Here is a 25,595-nt window from a genome sequence, read left to right on the forward strand (position 1 = left end):
ACAAAATATAAAGAAAAATAAACAAATGAACCTGCCCTTACCTTTGCCTTCATAGCTGGTGTGAGGGAGATGAGAGAAGAGGGTTGTTGTGTAGCACGACTTTCACTATCACTAATGAATCACTGCTATTGGCTCAATGGAATCTTTTTCTTCTCATGCAACTTTAACAAGGAACCTATCCTATGGCACTTTCTTCTAACTCCTTTTGAAGATTTCATGGAAACTTGACATTGCATTGATGCTCATCCACATTCTTGCAGTGAGAAAGAGAGAAGAACCATTGGATCAGTTGTGATCATGTGACATTTCACATGTGACTTGTATTACATATGACTTGAATCACATATGTCTTGTATTACAAGACATCGCTCATTTATCAAGTTAAAATTTATTAGAAATGTTTGCTCATCTTGTGGAACACTCACAGAACAAGTTACTTGCAATCCAAGGTTTTAGTGCACGTATTAAGTACAGGGTTTATGAACAGCAGTTTCGATGCTTCATATCACAGAAAAGAGAAAATGTGGTGAAAAGAAAAAGATATGTTTGGACAATCGGGATTTGAGTTAGAGGATGAAAAGTGTGTCTTGTGACCTTATTTTGATCAGCCATATTACAATTCTAAAGATCCAGGTGTACCAAGTAAGATAGACTTCTTTTTGTTCTTAGAATCTGCAGAAGAGTTTACTTAGTTGAAACCTGCTTCCCTTACTACTCCAGAGCTTGGAGAGTGCAAATTAATTATTTACTGTGTTCTGTTCAGGACCTTAAATTGCCAGGGCTCCAGGGGCTGTATTCTGTGATTAAGTGGAGATGCTGCTTAAACTTTATTCTGTAGTTCCAAAAGTTAACACGAAACCAGGCATAACCAAAGCTAACACGAATTCAGGTTCATTAGATAATAACATAAAAATTAGTTGAGATTCAAAGAAATATTCTTTCAGTATTTTTTTTTTTTTTGAGCATTACAAAGATGATGTGAGGTGATGAACCACTTGCTTTACTTTGTTATCTTCCTTACCTTAACGACAGTCCTGTGAGGTAGGTAGATTATTATCCCTATTTTACAGATGGCAAAACTAAGACTCAGAAGTTGAAGTCATTTGCCCAAGGTTACTTGTTGAATAAATATTAGAGTTATAGTTGAATCCAAGGTCTCCTTACACTGAAGCCTGTGATCTTAACCACTAAAATGTTTAGCCTCCCTATTATTCTATTTCATATATACAAGTCCGTTTTCTACAAAAGTTAAGTATTCATAAACACAATGCTATTTTTTTTTTTTTTTGTTAATGAAGCAGTTTTGATGTTACAGGTGAATTGTAGATTGACAGGAATCTCAGCTCACCTGTCCTGGTTCCTAGGGGCAGAGAGGAGGGAGCTGCTGCAGTTTGTAATGCAGAACTCCTGTGTTCTTCCCTGAGACCGGGTCATCAATCACACATTGGGGGAACTGTACTCGTGTTGGGCGAGAGGTACTCAACAAATGTCCTTTCCTCAATCTGTGTGTACTAAGCCACTCTCTTCCTTTGCAGTGCTGATTCTTCATTCTAAGTGTATTTTAGTTTTATCAGGACAGTGATGATAATTATGCAGTATCATGAGTTGTGGGATATTTGGGCTAATTTTAATTGAAAACAGCTGGTCAGAAGGAAATAATAATAAAAGTATTCAGGGAAAAAAACTCATCAGAAATTAGGTTACTAAATGGAGAAAGAATGGTGCAGGTCAGCCGTGATTGGAGAAGCAACAGTGAGCCTTACAGAAAGACTGATAGTAAAAGACAGATATACAAGAGTGGAGTTAGGGGGTCAGAAGAGGAGGGGAGAGGTGTGTTGAGGGGTGAGAGAATTAGACAAGAGAAATCAGGAAAAAGAGTAGTATACCTTAACATGTTTTTTTCAGTCAAAGAGGGAAGACAAAGGAGAACCTAAAATAATATGTATGAAAACAGTTAAAGCCAAAGTTCCCCTCTCCATAGTTTACGAGACACTCATCTTGTCAAAAGGAACCTTACTGGATTATAATGGTGTTATCATTAATAAAATCATGTTCAAAAGAAGGAAAATGTAGTAAAAATTAGGTCATCAGTCATCTCGATAATTACAGTTTTGTGAGCATGTGGGGCAATCTAGGGTGGAATTCATAAAGTTTTGTGTCACAGAAAAAGGATAATTGCAAGTAAAGGAATATGAATAAAAGGGGCAATTCGAACTTCTACCTTTTTTTTTTTTTTTAATTTTTTTTTTTTTTCAACGTTTATTTATTTTTGGGACAGAGAGAGACAGAGCATGAACAGGGGAGGGGCAGAGAGAGAGGGAGACACAGAATCGGAAACAGGCTCCAGGCTCTGAGCCATCAGCCCAGAGCCCGACGCGGGGCTCGAACTCACGGACCGCGAGATCGTGACCTGGCTGAAGTCGGACGCTTAACCGACTGCGCCACCCAGGCGCCCCTACCTTTGAGGGATTAAGATTTACTTGCCCACTTGTTCTCCTGACTGTACTCAAGCCATTGTCATCAACATGATCATATTGAGTAAGTATATGTATAAGTTAGATAAATGCATGTCCATTGTCGTGTTGGGCCTACTGGTCACCATCACTGTTTGGAAAGAAAACCAGAATTTCCTGGACTGGAAAAGGCTCATGTTTCTCATACATGTATAAAGATTGCGCTGTAAGCAGGCTGCTTTTACCCAACCACGGGAGGTTGGCCTGTAAGACATGCCTCCTTTGTGACTTCTGCCTTTCTGCTCAACACACACACCGCATACCCTTTGTATTCTCTGTGTAGTTTAATTTATGTTATAAAAAGACATTTTGGATATTCTTCAAGGGGAATAAAACTGTAACTGAATATGTGACAAAATTAGAAAGTAAATTAAATTCTCATTAAGAGACTTGAATTGTAAACAAGTGTGTCGCACCCAGGGATCCTGCATGGTTTGTCTTTACTAATGAGCCTTTCTTGACATGCTTGTTTTTCCCTCTCCTTTCCTTGAACAAGATAGGACTGTCATTTCTGTTTGAGCCTCGTAGTTGCTGGCTTCATCCTTGTTTATGGCTCCGATGCACACAATTCTCAGGGCAGATTAATTCCCTCAGTGTAGAACAGGACTATTCAAAAGCAATGTTATTTTATATACAGAATAAATTGCAACATTTGTTGATACTTGGAAGTAAAAAGCACCCCTGGCAAGATTGTTGAATACTGTGACTGATTAAAGCTTGTGATTGCTTCACCTTAATACTCTATGAGACACCCATATACCCACCAAAAGCTGAACAAACAAATGTGCTTAATTTGATTTCTTCTCTAAGGAAAGAAATTGGGGTGCTTATTGGTAGGAAATTGGTCTCCTGTTGCTCTTTTAATTGGTAGAAAAAATAGAAGTCTTCTTGTTCTTCTCAGCTTCTGTGACAGTCTTGTCCCTTCTGCTATCAGCAGGGTTATTTTTAGGTTTGTAAGTGCTGTTCATTAAAGGGTGAAAACTCTGTCAGCCATGGATTGAGGGTGGGGAAGAAAGGGGGAGAGAATGTTTCAGCCAGATGAAAAAGGAATGCTTCTTTAGGCAGAAAGTTGAAATGTAATTGAATAAACCCAGGAGAAACAAGCAAAACACCACTCTTTCTACTGCCCCTTACGCTTGTGGGAATGATGGTAGACTGAGAAGACAGAAGTAAATGTCTGCCAGAAAGTTTAGGTCCTTGGGATTGAGGATGAAAAACAGCCTTTGGGGAATACATAAAGTTCTTCAAAGGCTGTTCTGTTCTGAATACCGAACAGGCATGCCAGAGAGATTTTCTTCAGAAGTGCTCAGAAAAGGTGGGGAAGACAGCTGCCAGCATAGATGTCTGGGAAGACCACGCTTACTTATGAATGATTCATCTCAACTAATTCTGCCCATAACATTTTTCTTCCTTCAGTTGGGGTTGAGAAAGGTGAAGATGCCCAAATTCACATACATAAATTTCAAAGATTTAATTTTTGCCTTACTGCGGTATGGGCCTGTGTTTAGAACAGACCTCTTCTAGTCATTCCTTACCTCCTGACCTGTACCTTGGTATTTCTACCTTCTGTATTTTAAAATGCCTCACTAACATCGCAGGCTTTTATTATCACCGTACATGGATTGAATTCTCTCGGGCATAAACTCTTAAATGAAGTCACTTGGGTTGAGAAATAAATTACTTGTTATTAGAATTCATTTTCCCTTACTGTTTTATTTTCTAAGGTTGTCACATTTTACTTTACACTTACTTACTTTACTTGTAGCAATTACACAGTGTGCCTTTTGCTGGAGGACATGCTAATTCACCATTTAAACGCATTTCTAGGTCAATTAATATTATTTTAAATCCCTAAGCCATAGAACACCTAGCCCAACTATTTAGGTTGCTTAAAGGATATATAGGAAATAGCGACCATGAAGTTTTTACTATTCTCTGCTTTGTCAGTTTTTACATTATATTACTTTAATTATTGGAAATACTAAGCAGTAGCACCTGCCATCATTTCACTAATGCTTTGGAAATTGGTAATGCTTTTCGGTGCTTTTGTGTTTATTTATAAGTAAAAATTTTTCTTGAAATGTCCTGAAAGTAAAAATTAGATGAGAAGACACCGTATTATTATTTCTTAGTAAACTGTGTATTATTAAGCCAGTAGTTTAATGCTAGAAATAAACAAAACTTTGTAGGTGAGTGACAGGCCATTTTGTTTCAGAAGTAAAAATCTTAGAAATTGCTGAGAAACTAGATTCCCCTTTCTTATGTGTGTATTCATTTGGTGAAACCTCAGATGTACTGAAGTCTGGAGAGTGAATGGTGAATCTGATGATACAGTAATAATGCTGGTTTATAAAAAGTAAACATGCTGGAATCGAAACAACCAGAATAATTTTATCCATGGAGCCAATATACCTAGTTGCTAGTAGTGTTCAGAAACTATAATCTGTCATCATCATGTATTATTGTAGTTTAAAAATTGTGTTTTGAGCCAGAACATGTGCAATACAAGAAAACTATTTTTAGTATGTCATAGGCATATCTTGGTTTTTACCCCAGATAATTAATGTCATGCTTAGTGTTGAGCTTTGTTTCCAAATGGTTTAGCTATGTTTTTTTTTTTTTAATATTTATTTATTTTTTAGAAAGAGAGAGGGAGAGAGAGAGAGAGAGATTGAGAGAGATTGAGAAAGATTGCTTGGGGGAGGGACAGAGCAAGAGAAGGAGACAAAGGATCCAAAGCAGGCTCCACACTGTCATTGTAGACCCTGATGAGGGACTGAAACTCATGAACCCTGAGATGATGACTTGAGCCAAAGTTGGATACTCCGTGGACTGAGCCACCCAGACACCCCGTGGTTTGGCTATCTAAAAATACTACTTTTACTTTTAGAATGAGTGAAGGCATTGGAAACTTAAAATAATTTCAAATGTATTTTGATCATGGCCTTGTAGATAGTGTACAAAGTTACCATTTGAAGAATCCCCCACTGACACAGGGTATCAGGTTTTGGAAGTCGCATTACTAAAGATTCACAAAGGTTACAAATGTAGTTTTCTGGCACTAAAGAGAGGCTTGATTCCAGGGCTTTTCTGTTCACTACTGAAATGCCAAATTTGAGTAAAGGTAATGTCTCTAAAAAACAAAACAAAACAAAACAGCAAACAACAACAAAAAAACATACATCCACAGTCTCTGAAGAAAAAATAGAATAAAAGATCTTTTAACCTACTATTTTAGTTCCTTCATGTCTTCCCTATAGGGCCTCATGCGAGAATATCTGGGGAGTAATGATGCTGAGGAGGATATAGGGCTGGGTGGAGCTCCTGAGGCTCTCAGTACTTTATGAAGAAAGGATAGTGTCTCACATCTAATTCATGCAAAGTAGTACTGAACTATAAAATGTATACAAAAAAATCCTGAGTTCAGATTTATTCAAGATAAAAAAGTGTCAAATTATTTTAAGTCTTTTTTCATACTTTAATACCTTTGGTTTGCTCTTGTGTTTTTGTTTTGTTTTGTTTTCTGCTTGTTTGATCAGCCAGCTCTCGAGGAAAGGATTTTGAGCAAAAGTAACATTTTCCTCAGGATGAAGGCTCAAAGATTCCTCATCATCCAGAGACAAAATAAACACATGTGAATCTGATAAAACTAATTATTTTTTAGAATTGAAAAAGGGCCAAGTGTCTTAATATTCATCTTTTGAGGTTTTCAAATACTACTGAATGGTTGATAATATATAACACAATCATCAAAAAACCTAATGTGAAATGGTATGTCTGTTCAAATACCAAAACATTCCTTGGGTGATGGCTTTAGAGGAACTTGGATTTTAGTTTACTATTTTACATTTAGGATATAAAATATCCATAAAGTGTTCCAAACACTTGGAGTAACCTAATTAGTAATCCCAGAGTAATCAATACAATACTTTTATAATTTTTATATTTTATCATTTTTATATTTATGATTTATAAAATTATAATTTACAATCACTGCACAGTGTGTGATGTTCATAAAACATCAAAATAAATAAATTTTGTTGATATGGATTTTAGTGCAAATATTTAAAGAAAAATCTACGAAATAAACAAAGATATAATTTCTCACTTCCCAAGTTAATAGTGGAAAAAACATGACATCAGGAGAATCAATTTCAGCATGGCAAATTGCTAAAAGGATTATAAGCATATGTTAGAGTAGTTTCTTTGAGTATTCTGGACAATTATTGTCCTTGAAAATATTTGAGAAAACTTTTGTCAATATACTAGTTCCAGAAGAAAGGTAATTAAACAGTTTAAACATGCATTTAGAATTTGATTGATTTTCACAGAAATTACTGAACATTTTAAATTACTCCTAAAAAGTGACTATGCATTAATCTTTCATATGAGATAACATTAATGTTAACAAGGTAATAGTTGGCTAATATAATTTTATATCATTTGTGTATTAATGCAAATGCTGGCTAAATTTTTGTTTTGTTTTTTAAAGACTATTCTTTAATCTTTCTTATACTATCTCCCAATTAAAATGTGACTTTAGGTTCAGTGAAATCCCTTATAAATCTTATATATAATTTTCAACAGATGACTCGATATTCTAGAATACATAGATTTTTTTTTTAAAAGAGGTGGTATAGGCTTCAAGTTTTATGTAATACCTACAACTTTGCTTGCTCTACATTTTTTCTTTTTCTTATTGTAGGAAGAACTTTTAACATGAGATATACCCTCTTTTTTTTTAAATTTTTTTTTTCAACGTTTATTTATTTTTGGGACAGAGAGAGACAGAGCATGAACGGGGGAGGGGCAGAGAGAGAGGGAGACACAGAATCAGAAACAGGCTCCAGGCTCCGAGCCATCAGCCCAGAGCCCTACGTGGGGCTCGAACTCATGGACCGCAAGATCGTGACCTGGCTGAAGTCGGACGCTCAACCAACTGCGCCACCCAGGCGCCCCGAGATATACCCTCTTAACACATATTTAAGTACACAGCACAGTACTGTTAACTATAGTCACAATATTCTATAGTAGATCACCAGGACTCAGTTCATGAAATTGAAACTTCATATGCATAAAACAGCAGCTCCCTCTTTTCCCCTCACCCCAGCCTCTGGCAACCACCATTCCAAATTTGACTGTATAAATTTGACTATTTATATACCTCATGTAAGTAGAATTATACATTATTTATCTCTCTGTGTCTTATTTTATTTAGCAGAATGTCCTCAAGGTTCATCCATGTTGTTGGATTTAGCAGAATTTCTTTCCTTTTTAAGGCTAGATAATAGTGTGTGTGTGTGTGTGTGTGTGTGTGTGTGTGTGTGTGTGTGTGTGTGTTTGTGTATACACACTACATTTTCTTTATCCATCGTCCATTGATGAACATTTAGATTGTTTCCATATCTTAGCTATGGCAAATAATGGTGCAATGAACATGGTAGTGGATATATTTCCTTGACATCATGTCTCAGTTTTTTTAAAAATATATGTACAAGTGGAATTATTGGATCACATGGTAATTCTATTTTTAATTTTTTTTAGGAATTACTCTTTTTTTTTTAAATTTTTTTTTCAACGTTTATTTATTTTTGGGACAGAGAGAGACAGAGCATGAACGGGGGAGGGGCGGAGAGAGAGGGAGACACAGAATCGGAAACAGGCTCCAGGCTCTGAGCCATCAGCCCAGAGCCTGATGCGGGGCTCGAACTCACGGACCGCGAGATCGTGACCTGGCTGAAGTCGGACGCTTAACCGACTGCGCCACCCAGGCGCCCCAGGAATTACTCTTTTCCATAGTGGCTTCACCAATTTACATTCCCGTCAGCAGTTCTACAAGTGTTACAGTTTCTCTGCATCCTAGCCACACTTTTATGTTTGTTTTTCTTTCTTCTTTTCTTTTTTTTTTTTTTAGTTTATTCTTTGAGAGAGAGAGAGAGAGTGCGAGCGAGCAGGGGAGGGGCAGAGTAAGAGGGAGAGACAGAATCCCAAGCAGGCTCTGTGATCAGTGCACAGAACTGATGGGGGCTCAAACTCATGAACAGTGAGATCATGAATTGCGTTGCAATCAAGAGTCGGTTGCTTAACCGACTGAGCCACCCAGGTGCCCCTATCTTTTTTCTTTAAATAGCCTTATTAACAGATGTGAAGTAATATCTCCTTGTGATTTTCATTTGCATTTCCTTGATTAGTAGTTATGTGCTACATCTTTTAATATATGTGTTGGCCATTTGTGTGTCTTGGAGAAATGTCTATTCAGCTCCTTTGTCCAGTTTTTAATGGGGCTATTTGATGATTCCTGTTCAGTTGTAGGAGTTCCTTAAATATTTTAGATAGTCATCGCTCATAAGTGTGTATCTCATAAGATGTATGGTTTAGAAATTTTTCTTCTATTCTGAAGATTGTCCTTTCACTCTGTTCATTGTTTCCCTTGCTTTGAGAAGGTTTTACTTTGATACAGCCCCACTTGTCTATTTTTTGATTTTGTCTCCTGTGCCATTGGTGTCATAATACAAAAAAAAATTATCAACAAACCCAATGTGATGAAGCTTTTCCTCTGTTTTCTTCTAAGATTTTTACAGTTCCAGGTGTTTTCTTTTTCTTAAAGTTTATTTTTACTCATCAGAGAGGGAGAGGGAGAGAGAGAGAACAAACGGGGAGGGGCAGAGAGAGAGGGAGAGAGACAATCCCAAGCAGGATCTGTGCTATCTGTGCAGAGCCCAATGTGCAGCTCGATCCCACCACCATGAGATCATGACCTGACCTGGAATCAAGAGTTGGGCACTTGACCGACTGTGCCACCCAGGTGCCTTTCAGGTTTTATGTTGAAATCTTTAATTCATTTTGAGTTGATTCTTGTGTGCATTATAAGGGTCCAATTTCACTCTTTTGCATGTGAATTATCTACGTGTCCCAGTACCACTTGTTGAAAAGACCGTCCTTTCCTCTGGGAGTATTTTTGGCACCGTTGTCTAAGATCAGTTGACAGTATATGTGTGGGCTGATTTCTGGGCTCCCTCTTTTGTTCTGTTGGTCTACATGCCTGCTTGTATGCCAGTACCATAATGGTTTTCATTACTATATCTTATTGTTTGTTGTACTGTTGTACTAACACTGTAGCTGTGATTAACAAAAATGTCAAAATTGCTCAAAAGGAATTATTGAACCACAAAAGAACTGATGACAGTGGTATTCTAAATACTAAAACTTAGAGTAAGTGAAATTAATGAACAGAGTCCATTACAAATACAGATGTGAGTTTTTGTGAGGGGATTCAAATGCATTGTGAAGTTCCTGGTATGTTATTTGTCCAAAAAAAAAAAAAAAAGACAAAAAGGTAAATATCAAGTGGTTAATAAAATGATACATTCTTGGATATTTTGTTAGCTTGTAGTCTACTTGTCACAAGTCCTGAGAACACTGACTGTATAAAATGTCAAAAGAATAAGGTCTTATAAATCACTAAAAGTTTGCATCATAGGAAGCACAGTCAGTTTTGGTTAAGACCATTAACTTAACTTCTAGAACAAGTGCAAAATATTGCTTTTGTGTTTCAGACATACACTGTCCCTCAAAGTTTCACTCTTTGTATAAAATTTTTTTTTCAACGTTTATTTATTTTTGGGACAGAGAGAGACAGAGCATGAACGGGGGAGGGGCAGAGAGAGAGGGAGACACAGAATCAGAAACAGGCTCCAGGCTCTGAGCCATCAGCCCAGAGCCTGACGCGGGGCTCGAACTCACAGACCGCGAGATCGTGACCTGGCTGAAGTCGGACGCTTAACCGACTGCGCCACCCAGGCGCCCCTCACTCTTTGTATAAACACAGTTACAAGTTACAGTATTTTCAAGAGGATGGTAAATATAGTTACAGACAAAATAACAAACATTTTGTTCAGAGAGAAAGCAGAATGAGCTGTAGTTAATAAGAGATCATGTATTTATGTAATTACCACATCTCCTCCTAGTTAGATATTTCACATATAAGATGCATATGACTGGTAATTTTCAGAATGTGACTTTGTTCCTGTCTTCTGACTCTGCTAATTGCCCTTTTCAGGAAAAGATTACTATTGGGATTAGCATTAAAGGAGTTTGACTCTATACTTAGTAGGAAAGTGTATTGCTGTAAAAATTAGGTTGCCAAAGTATAATTTTTCCCCTCTTTTCCTTATAGAATGTAGTCACCTGGATGAGGACTGTAGCTTACTTTTGGGAATGTATTTCTAGCCCACCAACCTAAAAAACAGCATGAGCCTTGGTGACCTTCTCTCACAAACTTTCTGTATTTCCTCATTGTTAAAAAAATACAGAAAATGATGTGATAAAAATAATGCATTTCGTGAATACTCTTTAAAGGCCAATTTGGATTCAACCAAAGATAAAAGGATACTACAAGTCTTTGCTTTCATCTTCCCTTCTAGAGCATGCATCAAAGGTAGGGGTTATATGGTGAGCTAAAAGATAATTGTTAAGGTATACAGTGCTGGGTGCCAAATGGGACTATATGGCTTCCAGAAGCCATGCAGAAGAGAATAGATGTCATTCACAATACATCTCTTGCTGATGATTCATTCTGGAAACAAAGAATGAAATTTAGGTGTATGGTTATCCTGTAGTCCCTGACAGAATGAATGGCTATTTAATATGTTTGTGGAGGAGTGAGTTGTGAGAACATGGCTACGTTCCCATGCAGAAAACACAGACAAGGGTCAAGGTGTTCACACGAGTTGATGAATTTGCAGATGATGGCTGATTTGTCTGATTCCAGGGCCATTAGCTTTAACCACTGTGCATTGGAGTGACAGCAATAAAACACACACAAAAAGGAGCAATAGAGTAATTAAGTTATTTTGCCAAGGACACCAGAATTTAATTTTGGAGGAACATACAGGTTCACAGTGTTTTAAAACATTGGAAAAGTTGTAGAATAAAGCCTGTATCCAGACTGCAGTAGTGATAAAAAAAAAAAAAAAAAAAAAGAAACTAAGCCAAAGCAAAAACGGATTCTTCATTTCCTGTTTCTCACTTACAATCTTTAAATAGTTTGTATAACAATGAAGATATTATATATAACCTTGACATTTTTTGTTATTTGTGAGTTTTTCCAAATGATTAGAAAATAATTAATATGCAGAATTATGATTTGATGGGATAATAACATTAAATTATAATATTCTTTCAGACAATGAAGAAATATAATTTTTACTTTTATTACTGTTTCTTGTAATACTTAGGAGTTAGAATTTGCTTTCTTAGGTAAAATAAAATGATAAAGTTTATTTCATCACAGACTCTTAATCAAAAATGCACACCTCACCCCTTTCTGAGTCCTACCCTGGGAATCCTGATTTGGTAGGTTTAGAGTAGGGCCAGGTCTGTTGTGAACAGAAAAAAAATTTCACGAAGATCTGTTTTTTTTTTTTTTTTTTTTTTTTTTTTGTTAGTTTAGAGAGAGAGCACAAGTGCATGAGTGGGGGAGGGATAGAGGGATAGAGGCAGAGAGAGAGTGAATCCTAAGCAGGCTCTATGCCTAGCGTGGAGCTGCATGATGGGCTTGATTTCACAACCCTGGGATCATGACCTGAGCCAAAATCAAGAGTCAGGTGCTCAACTGACTGAGCCACCCAGGCACCCACTACAATCTGTTTTTAATTATGAACCATTAGAGGAAATGATTCCAAAATTGTATTATAGTTATAATCCCACAATTCTCTCACTTTCAGACCAGATACAATTGTAAAGCATGTAAAGATGTAAAAAGCATCTTTTTATGTGGGTAACGCATCTCCAAACCTGTTCTTGCGTTCTATATATATCCTTCAGTTTTTTCATTTCTTATTCCTTCTACTTCATTATGAATAGAAATTTTATAACAAGTATGTGTATATATATACATATATAAACATCCATATATGTACAATACATACACGTATAAATATATGCATATACTTACACAAGGAATCTTGTTTCTGTCATTTATGTTATTATTTATCCTTTGCTCTCAGACAAAAATGACAAAGGAAAGTTCTTATTTGTTATACTGAAGATGCTGAAAGATATACCAAGGTATTTTAAGGGACAAACTGGGGAAATACAACCTTTCAATAATACGTTCAAAACTGAAAATGTTATCTGTGTCTAGGCTTGAGTAGTATGAACCTAAATTGAAATATTGCCATCTTTATTAAAATACTTCCTAAATACCATACTTAATATGGCCATTTCTTAGGAATATATTATATACTCTTTTTTCATCACTGCTTCTTAATGTTTGCTGTATTACTGATGTGTTCTTTGAGTAAGGCACCATACTTTACCCAAATAACCTAGAATTCTAATAGTATTCCATAAGCATACTACTTTATTTCTATAATTTATTGTCAGTAGCTTGGCTCTTTATGCATAAATTTAAATACATAAATTGGTCATTTGAGTGCTATAGTAAATCAGTTTAATAATGGCATAACTGATATTTTCCATACAAAGCACCCAGGATTCTGAAGATTAGTCTGCTCTGTTCACCTTCTTCCTGCATATGTCTTAGGCCTACAGTGATGTTAAGTCTTTTCAAACAACCTCCTCTTAAATAATTTCCTTCTAATATCTTAAATGCAGGTCTTGTAGAGTAGTAGGCTATAGTGCAGTTTTATCAGATATCTTAACGGTACCGCAATCACTAATAACTTTGTGTTTCCTATTCTTGGATTCTCAAAACAACAGGGAGAGAACTTTGAATAATCCAATCCATTCCATTTTCCTATCATTAAACAATTGCAGTCTATATAAAATCTTGAATGATAGTGTGAGTATGAGATAAAAAGACAATTATGCACTATTTATAGGATATAAAAAGAATTTGAATTTATATTACATCCTTGTGATGAGTTGCAGATTTTCTATTTAAAGCCACATATGGCAGTTTCGAAGAGTGAATAAAATGTGAAATGTTAAAATAATATTAAAAATATTCATTTTGCTGAAATCTTATATAACATTTTATGTTGTTAGCTTCTTGATTTAATTATGAATTAAACCAGCTTTATTTCATGTTAACCTTATTTCCCTCAATATTTTATTCAAGGGTTATCAAATATCATTAGGCATGTCCAGCTCATTTATGTTCCTTATCTTGTTTAAATGATCAATTTTAGAAATATTGTCAAAAGAGTTTTTCAAGCTTGCTGACTCACTTTGTGACTGATGATACTAGAAATGCTGATATTTTTATTCACTTTTTCACCTCTTCATGCATGGCTGAGGTTGTTTGAATTATATAAATCCTCATCACTGGTAGTTGAAACACTTTGAAATCAATGAAGTGTTTCTAAGATCTCTTTTCCATTCTCTTACTGTTAATAATAGCTTTGTTTTCTAATGGGCTCAAAATGGTGTGTGTTCGACCATGTCATACAAGTCTTTATCACTGTCAAGTGTTTTTACCTTAGCAAGTGGTTGGTTTCCTGGATTTGAACCTTGTCTTTACCTGTTCCTTGCTGGTGATGTTGGACAAACATTTCTACCTTTTTGTTCTTAATGTAGAATAATGGGAACAGTATTGATACTAATCTCAAAGGGGGATTGTGAAGATTAAATGAATTACAGGTACAGCGGTCTTAGAATAGTGCCTGATGCAATTCTCAGTGATGTATTGAACCTTGAATATGGTTTGCAAAAAACGAAAGAAAAACCCACCAAACAACAACAAAAACATGTCTCTCTCCTCATTCAACATTAATGAGACATCTAGTATGTTATAAGCAAGTACAGAGTAGTATTTGGAATACAGCTGGAATATAACACTCATGGTCTTGGCAGTAAGAACATTTAGGGTCAATTGAAAGGGCACAAACAGCACAATAATCACCTCATAGTGTGGTCAGTCTTTTAATGGGGGAAGTATAAGGTGTGAATTGACAGTAAATATCTCCACCTGAAACATTAAAGGAAGGTTTCCTGGAGAAAATGGGGCAGGTCCAAAACTCTTCAATATTTTTGTTACAAAGGACCCAGTGACAATATTTTTGAGTAATTGTTAATATATTCAGTAATATCCTTTAACACTTTTGGGATGGTGAATATCATACAGATTCTTGAAAAATAAACTTTTTATTCTTATGTCATCAGATCAAATCACCCCCAACCCATTACTGTTGGAATTATCTGCCAGCACTGGGGCACTCTCTAGTTTCTTGATTATAATTCTTGAGTCGTTCTTTCTATATCTAACTATTTCTGTTGTCTTATTGATATTAATATTCTCCTTTTCTGTGCTGGTCTTTCAGTCTCTACCTGTCCTTTCCTTAAATGATCTTGTCTTTCATCATACCTCAGCCACCAACCTCTATGGTCATAATATACGCTATTCTGTTACCAGTGCAACCTCTAAATAATCACATTTTCAACTGCGTAAAGCAGCAAACCTAAATGGTAACACAAGCTCTGATGGTCAAAAATCCGGGTGTGTTTTATATGAATATTTCTGGCTGGAATTCTGGCCAGGGTTGCAGCCTTTTGAGGTTTCATTAGAGAATGATCTATTTCTAAACTCAGTCACATGATTGTTAGTGGTCTTTAGGTCCTTAGTGGCCATTGATGAGAGACATCAGTGCTATGCCATGTTGACCCACCCCAAAGGTAGTTTATAACATGGCAAATTGTTTCTCCCAGAGTAAGGGCTGAAAGAGTTTAAAATCAGTCTTTTTATAACTTAAACTTATAAAGGACATTCCCTTACTTATGCCATGTTCTTTCTAGTTGTTAGAACTGTGTTACTAAGTCCCGCTCACATTTAAGGGAAGGGGTTTACACAAGCCCCTGAATACCAAGAAGCAGAGATCTCTGACAGATAATTTAGAGATTATCTCCCACACCTTGACTTCTCTCATCAAATTAGAACTTCTTTTTTCTCATTCACACTTTAATCTGATGACCTGTATTTCTATTTTTTTTTTGAAAAATTAGGGATGGCCATAAAAGACCTTCACAGGTCTGTTATCTACAGATAACAGTATCTATTATCTACCTGTCTTTATGTTGTGCCATTATTTTTTCTTCTTCCTGTTACTGTGCATGATTTGTCTTTCCATATCTAATCTAAGGCTACCCTCCCCACTGTGCTCCAGAGCCCAAGTAATCTTGCATAATTAAAGATGCTGTTCCAAAAAGTCTCCTTTATTTTTTTCTGCATTGAATTTCTTTCTTGATTGGATCATTCAGATCATTTTGTAATGTTTTAAAAAAAATTGATTTCACAACACGTTATAGCCTCTGTCTCATTCCTGTGTTTATCTTCTTGAACATAACTTGAAAAGATGGATTTCTATTTTTTATTCCAATTCTTTCCTTCCTAGACCTTCTATGATATTATATTGCTTGTTTGTTTTAATGATATTCTTAATAGGAGAGACTATGTTTCATTTCTTCGTACAACATAGAGAAAGCAGATGGATATGGGCAGAGTAAAGAATTTCATACAAAATCACCAAGAGACCAGAGGTATATAATCTTTACATGTGTATGGCTTCTGTACAATAGTAAATTTAGTTCCTAAACTGGAACATTTTCAGTTTACAGTGACAAAATATTCTTTGGGTAGTAATCAATTGTGCCCATTAATAAATTCAGTATTTGTGTTTCATAATGTAATAACAATTTCCTTTTTTGAAAGTTTTTTTTTTTTAATTTTCTTCCTTCTGAAAAAGTTATAAAATTACCAGCTGGAATTATTTCTGAAAAAGTCAGACCCTTTTCCACCCTGTAGTGATGCATGCATTGATTCTTAAATAACACTCTCTTATCCGCAGTGCTGCTGAATAATACATCCATGGTACAACCACATCCTGTTCTTTTTTATGTTGTGTTGACCAGGAATTGCCTTGGAAGTTATTTAAGACTGGGAATTGGTCTGCTGTTTTAAAGATGTTCAGGTGGCTTCAATTCTCACATGACCAAGGCAGTCTGCCTGTGGTTCAGACTGATGTTCTTTAGTCAACATGCGTGACCTCCTAGAATTTATATATCCCAAATGACCTTATAAATTTTCATTTAAAGTGTATTCCAAGGTGAGGAGGAAATTCCCATTACTGTCCTAGCTGTTAAATCTGGATATTAACAATATAAGTTTCAATTTATTACCACTGTAAAGTCACAGATTTCTTATTGTTTGCTTGCCAAAACATCCTTTTATTTCTAAAAGGAACAACCCATACCTGAGAGAGTGAAATGGACAGTTGAGAACTCATCATTTACAGTGATCTTCATTTTATAGCGTTCCTCCATGCCAAATAGTGTCTCTCTAGAATTTTGATTTCTCACTGCAGTACTTTCAATCTTGACCCATATGCTATGGTTTGTGTTGCAGAACTGCTCAAGACTGCTGATCTTTTGGTATTAAGAATTAAATCATTTTTAAAGGCCCAGGAAGATCTGTTCTCCACTGAGAAAAATAAGCACTTAAAAGAAAATCAAAATTCACAAAAACATGGCAAATAGATGTAGAAAAATAAGCAGTAAAAAGAAATCTGGAATTTACCACCCTTTATGATGTCTCTTCAACTAATCTCTGAGGACTGGTAACATTTTCTGTATCTTTAAGGAGTATTCTTTGTTTTGATGGAATTCCCTAAAACAGAAGGAGGATTTTGTTTTCTGTTCAATGACTCCAGATAAGTACACCTGTCTGTCTATTTTCTGTGAATATTGATTTGCTCAGACATGGCTCTTAAATTCAACTGCCTTATTAAATCCATTCCTCAATTACTTAACCACCAGCGACTCTTGGTATTTGCCAATGGAAACATTAATGTAATGGCAACCAAAAAGGGCTGAGATGATCCTGAAGTAAAATGTTGTATAGTGGGGGTGCCTGAGTGGGTCAGACAGTTAAGTGTCTGACTCTTGACCTCAGCTCAGGTCTTCAGCTCAGAGTCATGAGTTCAAGCTCCTCATTGGGATCCATGCTGGGCTTGAAGCCTACTAAAATAAAATATGAAATAAAATAAAATGTTGTGTAGTTAGTACATGGTTTATATTCCAACTCAGCATTCAAGTAAAATTGAAATTCTTAGCAGGGTTATTGAGTCTTTTCAAGACACAGGAGTTAGTATGTTCTTCCTTTTGGTATTCATGTTATATATTATTAAAAGAATACTGCATTCCAGAATTAAGGTCAGAAATGAATTGCCTGTGTTATCTGTATCAGACTGGTTTAAATATGACTGGCTTCTTGATAGTATAAGGTTGAAAAAATAATAACAATGACCATTTATTAAAATTCTTTTTGTGAAGCACCATGGGGAATATACAATTAATTTAATGATAATTAAAAATGTTTGCCTCAAAATTCAATAGATTTGAAAGGGGGACAAGAAATGTAGATTTTTTTTTGTATTACACAAGGCAGGAAGTGATGTGTCATAGAGACTAAAGAAGAGATTTTTCTCCAAAGTGGTGTGCAGTTCAAGTTCTGTGACAAGGGTGGGTAATTTTGAGCAGGGCCTTCCATGATAGATTTATCTAAATACATGGCTCAGAGGATGGGAGATGTGGGAAGACATTCTAGAACGGAAACATACCAGAAAACACTGAGGACACTAAGGCCTAATGTATGCCACAGACTGTATTTGGTCAGATTATAAGGTGGGAAAATTGATTCTCATAAGATAATTTTAAAACGATGAGTTGAAGCCACATTTTGTCAGACCATGAATGCTAGATGGAAGAGCTTGGACTTGACTCTTCAAGCAATTTCCTCACCTCCTGAAGCCTTGCCTTTTCCAGCTTCTCTCCCAGCTTCCCAAGGCAGTGTCAGTGAGTGGGCCTAACCTGGATCCAGACTGCAACCCTCTCAGAGCAGAAGGTAGATCTGCACTGACTGCTCCACCCTGTGATAGGACTGGGGAGCCCATTATGCTTCTAACCAGATCTGGTGCCTGATAAGGTTTGTGTGCTCTCGGGCCTGTCGTAGCCTCAGTTATAGCAATCCTTCTCTTTCCGTGTTGGTTCTGCCGAGCTGAAAAGTTACAGGTGGTACATAGCCTCAAAACTTATATGGAGTCTTTTCAGTTAGCTAGATAAATACCTCACTTTCCAATCAGCTGTTTTTGCTGGATTGCATTGTACTTTTTTGATAAACTTAGACTCTCCTGAATGCCGGTAAGTTCCTTTCTTGGGAGGAGTGGGTTACTACATCTTGTACCTCTGATGACAGGCTGATGACCTACTGTATAAAGGCCAAGATTACTAGATATTGGAGACTGCCTGTTTACCTAATTCTATTCCTTTTTTTTAAGTTTTTAAAAACAATTTATTTAGTTATTTTTAGAGAGAGAGAGAGAAAAAGAGCATGAGCAGAGTAGGGCAGAAGGAGAATCCCAAGCAGGCTCTGGACTGTCAATGCAGAGCCCACCTGACACGGGGCTCACCTGAAAAACTGGAAGATCATGACCTGAGCTGAAACCAAGGGTTGGACACATAACTGACTGAGTCACATAGGCAACCCTAATTCTGTTCTTTTAGTCAGATTGTATTCCCTATGAACCCAACCTCTCAGAACATCTGCTTAGACCTTGCTTGAGATGATCACATTCTTGCATTGTCTCTGGGGTTTCCCAGGTAACTACCCTACAGGCCGTTTGTGGAAAAGGCTTTTCCAGATGCAGATTTTGCTCTTTTCTAGGATTCTTGGCCCCAGCATGCATCATGTTAAAAGGTGTGGGTACAGCACCCTGTATATCTCATTGTATCATGGCATCTAAATGATTTTCAGTAAGAAAATCATTATTAAGAAAATTTCAGTATATAAGCAACAGAGATACACATAGATGAAGAAGCACAGGATACATTTACAAATCTGAGAAAAGGGGATAGTTCTGGGAAAGAAGTAGCACCTGACAAATGTCATCGAAGGCAAGTCTATGCATAAATACTAGAATTTATCAAAATTACTTTTTATATTCTACACAAGTATAAAAAATTATGCAGAAGATAGTTCCGTTTTTACATGAAGCATAATTTACTTTGTGGGCAGATTTCCTGACATATGCGAGGCTATTGTTTGTACCCCTGTTTTAATTATTTGGAATTTTTTTTATAGTGAATTCACATAATGCCGTTTTGTCTTTTATCAAGAAGGAAGGTTTCAGTTCATGGCAATGATCATTCTTCATATGCTTGTTGAGCAATTTCTCTAAAAATGATGGATCAGTCTGGGTAAAAATTTCATATCAAAAAAATTTACTTGAAATAAGACTCATTCATAAGATGTTAAAATCCCATACATACTTTTTACTTTTTTTAACCTAGGAATTTTTATGGGCATCTTCAAATTATTAGATAAGCTTCTTTCTATAGCATTCCTCCAAGTTTAAGTAATTGCTTCTCATGAGGTCTCCTGAATAAATAAGGAGAACACACAGAATTTATCTTGCTTTAACAGAAACTGGTTAGACTCTGTGTTAAAAAAATAGTTGTTGCTTTGTCATAGAATCTGTCTATTTATCTATCAATCTATCTATCTATCTATCTATCTATCTATCTATCTATCTATCTATTTATGTCATGCAGCCTTTATTGCCACCTCCAGTAAAATAAGCTATTACAGTGTCACATTACTAGGGGAGAAGAGTGTCAGTTCTGTTGAATTCTAAGTCACTTAAGTTCCTCATTATTCATCAGCTTGTACAGCCCTGGAAAAATAATACATTTTGTCAAGACAATTTTAGAACATGTTTTTTTTCTGTGTCTGTGTACATTACAATATATAGTGAACCACTGTCATTTTAGGAGATTTGCTTTTTCAGCACCACAACAGCTACTACCAGAGTAAGATTTCATAATAGCTGTAGGAATAGAGTTTGATGGTGAAAATCTACCCAACAGTAGACCTACAAAATTTGGAGCACATGAGAAACATAGTAGCTCCTGATTGGTGAGTCATGAGTGAATAACAATCTCTAAAGAAAATAATAATGTGATAGATTCATAAACAAATACTAGATAAAGTTATTTCCTGGACATGCAACCATGTTAGGCATCAGTGTCCTATAGCTATTCTGTAAGTTGTTTAACTGTCCTAAAACTGTTATATAAATTAAAGATGGTACCAGGGTGTGTTATAGACTGAAAGTTTGTGTTCTCCTCTCCCTCAGATTTCTTTGAAATCCTAAAGTCTTGTATGATGCTATTTGGAGGTGAGATGATTAGGTCATGAGGTTGGAGACCTCGCAAATGAGGGCACTTCACCAAACACTAAATCTGCTGATGCCTTGATATTAAATTTCCCAGACTCTAGAACTGGCAGAAACAAATTTCTGTTTTTTATATGCCACCCAGTGTATAATAGTTTGTTACAGCAGCCAAAACAGACTAAGACAGTTTGTGATGTAGTCTGTCATTGTCTTTTTTTTTTTAAAGCAGTTTGAGTTAGCAATTTGCTAATTATGCTTTTAATGTGATTGCTGTAGTCATCCAGCCAATATAATTTAGAACCCGTAGAGAATTTGTTGGCATAATTTATTTGTACCAGCCATTCTCATAGGACAAAATGAATGTTTATTTTGATCACTAATCTAATGCAATATTGTCATGAGGGCATTTCAACTTTTGTGCACAAAATAAACAATATTTGCCTCACTGCTTAAATTTTTTATTCCTATGAAAATAACAAGGCACATAGTACAAATTTTAAGCAGAACAAAGAAAAATGAGTCTATCTCATTCTTACAACATCCATCCTACTCCCCAGAATTAATGTTGTATATCTTTTTCAGAATTTTTTCAGACATACACGCAAACACATAGATACATCTTGTTTTATACCAGTAGGATAATAAATACAAACTGTTTTGCTGTTTGCTTTATCTTTTAAAGGAGTTTTCCAGATTATCACGACAAATCTACTTTATTCTCTTTAGCAGATGTATATAGGAGTACTTTCTGTGGGTGGCTCATTCTTTATTTAACTAACTGACTGCTGAGAAACAATAAAGTTCTTTATAGGTCTGCCCCTCCCCCTACACAATCAATGCTGTTAAAGTAAACTTGTATACGTATATGAGTTATGTCCATATACATTTGTTAAGTAAATTCTTCAAGTTAAAATTAATGATTCAAGAGTTTGCATGTTTTGCATATGGTTAAATTCCTCTTTAAAAAGATTGTACCAGGGCGCCTGGGTGGCTCAGTTCGTTGAGTGTTGGACTTTGGCTAAGGGCATGATCTCTCAGTTTGTGGGTTTGACCCTATGTCAGGCTCTGTGCTGACAGCTCAGAGCCTAGAGACTGCTTCGGATTCTGTGTCTTCCACTCTCTCTGCCCCTCCCTAACTCATGCTCTGTCTCTCTCTCTCTCTCTCTGCCAAAAATAAATAAACATTGAAAATTTTTTTATAAGATTGTACCAGTGAATAATCTCACGGGTGATACATGGAAATATGTTTTTCTTCACACTTTTGATAATACTGTATACTTGCATTCTCCTTCATTTATTCAAAAGTTTTTATTACTACCATTCTTTTCCTGCTTAATTTTCTTTCATAGCATTTATTACCATCTGACATGATCTGTCCACTTACTTTTTTATTTCTACTCCTTGAGAAACAGCATGGACAGAAGATTTTGTCTAATCTGTTCATCAGCATATTTCATATGCTTAGAAATGTACTTGGAACACATTCTGTGCCCCATACTATTTATCCAATGACTATTTATCCAATGACTGGCTGAATGAAGGGCAGTCTCTAGGACATAAACCCCATATAACATGGAACTTTGCTGAAGTAAAAGTATTAGAGCTTTCTTTTGTCACTTTGAGATCTGTGTCTTCTAGATGGTAATTCTTGACTCCAAAATTATTTTTTATAGCTACAGTTTTTTTTTCTGCTAGTATTTTGACATTACTTCACAACAATGCGTTCTTAAAAATATTTTTAAATAAGAATTGAAGTGGAGATCCAACTTTACTTCCCTTCACAATTCTCTCTACAAGCTTTTTGAAATCTACTTTCTTTTTCTGAGTTAATCAACATCTTTATCTACATGAAATTCTAGACGTCCTGTGTGTGTTAGAGTTTTCTATTTTAGTCCACTGTTCTATCAATTCTGGGTGTTATGCCACGTTATTCTCCTTACTTTAACTCGGTCATCTTTTTTATTACTAATTAAGGCTAATTCCTCTTAAATGGTATACTTTTCCCAGGTCTTTATTGGCTAATTTGCTGACATCTTTCAGATTAAATATCAAATTGTTATGTTTTGATGAAAACATTTTGACCAGACTTATAATTTGTGGGTTAATTTTTGGGAAATTCAGTTGTGATAGACAACATTGAGTCTTTCTATACCAGAAATTCTTGCATTTATTCAAGTCTTCAAAATTTTTCTTTAAAGTAGACATTTCTGAGTTTCACTAACAGGTATTTAATATTGCTTTTGTATATGAAATTTGTCATATCTTTTCTTTTTTTAAAAAAAATTATGTTTATTTATTTTTGAGAGAGAAGGAGCAAGCACATGCATGTTTGAGCAGGGGAGGGGCAGAGAGAGAGGGAGACACAGAATCCAAAGCAGGCTCCAGGCTCCCAGCTGTCAGCACAGAACCTGATGTGGGCTTGAACCCACGGACTGTGAGATCATGACCTGAACGAAGCCCAACTTTTAACCTACTGAGTCATTCTGGCACCCCTGTCATATGTTTTCTAATAGCTGTTTTTTGTGTGAAGTCCTCATACCAAACTCTTCCAGTCTCTTAGTTGATTCTTTCAGGTTTGCTATGTATAAGATAATTTCTCTGAAAACAGTGACAATTTTACACCCTTTGCAGTTTTCTTATTTTATTTAAAAAAAAAAAATCATTGTGCTGTGAAGAAGTACTTTAAATAGCATGACAAACAAAATTACCAGTTTTGGGGCACGTCTGACTCTTGACTTCAGCTGGGGTCATGATCTCACAGTTCATGAGTTCGAGCCCCACATCAGGCTCTGTGCTGGCAGTACAGGGCGTACTTGGGATTCTGTCTCCCTCTCTCTCTGTCCCTGCCCTGCTTGCTCTTTATCTCTCTCTCAAATAAAAACTTAAAAATATTAATAAAAAAACCCAAATTATCAGTTTTACCTGAGTCCTAAGGCAGACTCCATCTTATCAATATTTATAAAAATCAGGCTTCATATATTTTTTAAACTAAATCTATTCAAATATTTTCTAAGTCACATAATGCTTTTTTTGAATTTTAATCAAGAAAATGAAAAATAATGATTAAAACTATTTGAAAGAAAATACTGGGAATTCTTGGAAAAGTATCAGATATCATCTCTGATAGAGCTTAGATTTCTAGTAGGAAGATGATTTTAATAGCCAGGTAGCTAAAATTAAAAATAGAATAAAAGCAAAGAATAACCACAAAAGAGACTTAATACATAATTGTCAAAAAAAAAAAAAAAAAAAAACACCATGTGCAAGTCATTGTTTATCTTTTACTCATATTCTCCTTATAGTTTCTTTGCTATGAAAGTCAGGTCAATAGTGACTACAGGCTGCATGCATAAGTTCATAAGTTCAATTTGGAATTAGAAGAAAAAACCCTTCAAAACTTTAATAACTTATTCTGGAATCAATTTAGTTTTTTTTTTTTTATTTTTTAATGTTTATTTATTTTTAAGAGAGAGAGAGAGAGAGAGAGAGAGAGAGAGTGAGAGTGTGAGTAAATGGGGGATGGGCAGAGAGAGGAAGACACAGAATCCCAAACAGGCTCCAGGCTCAGAGCTGTTAACACAGAGCCTGATACGGGGCTCGAACTCACAAATTGTGAGATCACGACCTGAGCTGAAGCTGGATGCCCAATCGTCTGAACCACCCAGGTGCCCGGTAATCAATTTAGTTTTTACAAAAAATAGTCCTTACGGAAGTCAGAAAGTAAAAAGCATTTCTGCATGCAGCGTTTAGTTGCAGCAGTTTTTGTCAAATATCAAGATCATTAGAGTAGTTGCACACAGGTCATTTAATTGTTCTGCATCTGATTTTATCATTTTTAAAGGCTAGAATCAGTTCAACTAAAGCTTTGATAAAACATTCGAAAGCTGTGATACACATATATAGATACAAAGTTATAAACTGTACAAGTGAATGTTATTTATTATTTTTTTCAAGCTAATGTTATTTAAATTAAAAGTTTTATAGTCCATCAATAAAAATTCAAAGGGATAATTGCAAGCACATGAGGAGATAAACTTGCTGCACTTGAGGTCACTTTACCAACTTGGAATGAGAATACTGCCATGTACATTTTATATGTTATTTTAGTGATAAATGGAAAAGAAGACATGATGTTGCAAATGCATGGGCCTATATACCGATATAATCCAAAAAGCTTTCATTTACTGATCCAATATCAGATTCCTAGGAAATTGTTCACTTAAACATAACATGTAGAACACTTACCTCATTTAACTGTCTAGAAACCTCATTTTTCTATCCATGAGCTCAGGCAGAAGAAAATTTCTTTTGAAATTGTTGAGATTTATTTGTAATATTTTAGATATACTATAGTGTGTGTGTGTGTGTGTATAGCAATTTTCTGAAGAGAGAGTAAATCCTAATAGCTAATATCTTCAAATTTAGAGTCAGACGTGGTTTTCCAGGTAGATTAGAAAAATTATTCAGAATCTTGAAGCCTCAGTTTTATCATGTATAAATTGGAGAATGAAGCTAGATGCCCCCTCTAAGGTTGTTATCTAAGTTAAGAGAAATAATGCAAGCAAAATTTTGGTGATTGTGTCTCAAGTCCAATATAGTATTCTTTTTTTATGTTTATTTATTTATTTTGAGAGACAGGGAGAGAGTACACAAATATGGGAGGGGTAGAGAGAGAGGGAGAGAGAGAGAGTCCCAAGCAGGCTCTGCACTGTCAGTGCAGAGTCCGACGTGGGGCTTGACCCCATGAACCCAGAGATCATGATCTGAGCCCTAATCAGGAGTCAGATGCTTAACTGACTTAGCCACTCCAGCTCCAATATAGTATTCTTAGTAACAGTAGTAGTAATTATAAATTTTATATTATAAAATTATAATTATATATAATTATAAATTC

This window comes from Leopardus geoffroyi, chromosome A1 (genome assembly GCF_018350155.1).
Source record: "Leopardus geoffroyi isolate Oge1 chromosome A1, O.geoffroyi_Oge1_pat1.0, whole genome shotgun sequence".
NCBI lineage: Eukaryota > Metazoa > Chordata > Mammalia > Carnivora > Felidae > Leopardus > Leopardus geoffroyi.